This window comes from Octopus bimaculoides, chromosome 7, assembly GCF_001194135.2.
Source record: "Octopus bimaculoides isolate UCB-OBI-ISO-001 chromosome 7, ASM119413v2, whole genome shotgun sequence".
NCBI classification, from domain to species: domain Eukaryota; kingdom Metazoa; phylum Mollusca; class Cephalopoda; order Octopoda; family Octopodidae; genus Octopus; species Octopus bimaculoides.
Window position 1 is genome coordinate 50,382,745 of NC_068987.1, and position 1,495 is coordinate 50,384,239.

A 1,495-nucleotide genomic window follows, 5' to 3' on the forward strand; every position below is an offset into this window, starting at 1 on the left:
CCTGGTGTTTTTGTTATGTATTTGTCTGAATATTTTTTTTATTATACCTAAGGCACCTACTATGATAGGAATTGTTTCTGTTTTTAGATTCCACATTCGAGTTACCTCTATTTCCAGGTCTTTGTATTTTGAAAGTTTTATTATTATTATTATTATTATTATTATTATTATTATTATTATTATTATTATTATTATTATTATTATTATTGAGTGAGAAAGCAGAGCCTGCTATCAAAGTGACACTAGGGTACAATTATACGAAGCCCAGTATACTCATCATGACTATCCGTCTGATAAGGGTACACCAGGTATATGCATCACAGCCATATGTGCGCGACATGGTAATCTTATATCAAGATAAACAGCACATGACCTTGCAGGTGGGGCCCAGTTAGAATTTTCTTCAGGTCGAGTAGCCCATCCCACTCAAAAGCTCCCTGAATAAGGTCTGTGTAAGGATGATGAACGAAACACTCATGTTTCCAAAGGTGAATTATTCAAACTCCAAAGAATTCGTCTCTACTCATGGCTATGATGCTCCCCAACAACCTCTGCTCGTGATCAGAGGTGCACATATAGTCAAACGCTAAGGGACATACTCAACTGGTTAAGGTCAAACAACTGACAAGCAAATCTGTGGTATTGAGCAGAATATTTACTGTAGCGCGGTACAAAACAATGTACATGATAGCACTTCCAATCAGTTTAGAGCAGAAACCATGAGAGTCACTGCCTGGTATTGCATCAGGGCATTATTATTATTATTATTATTATTATTATTATTATTATTATTATTATTATTGAGTGAGTGAGAGAGCAGCGCATGCCATCAATGTGACACTGGGATAAAATATACGAAGCCCAGTATACCCATTATGACTACCCGTCTGATACGGGTACACCAGGCACATGTATCACAACAATATGTGCGTGACATGGTGATCGCATATGAAGATAAACAGCGCATGACCTTACAGGTGGGGGGCCCAGTTAGAACTTTCTTCAGGTCGAGTAGCCCATCCTGCTCAAAAGGTCCCTGAATAAGGTTTGTTTAAGGATGATGAACGAAACACCCATGTTTCCAAAGGTGAATTATTCAAGCCCCCCAAAATTCCTCTCAACACATGGGCTATGATGCACTCCCACTACTTCTGATCATGATCAGAGATGCGCATATCATCAGCCACTAAGGAACACACTCAGCTGGTTAAGGTCAAACAACTGACAAGCAAATCTGTAGTATTGAGTAGAATATTTGCTGTAGCCTATCTTTTATACCAAGACAAAACAATGTGCCTAATAACACTTCCAATCAGTTAAGATCAAAAACCATTATTATTATTATTATTATTATTATTATTATTATTATTATTATTATTATTATTATTGTTGTTGTTGTTGTTGTTGTTTGTATCTGGGGAGAGAGAGGACGCTTGTTCGTAGCTCGAGAGTTTTCTTTAAAATTTGTTGTTTTATTAGTTAATTGGTATTCCAA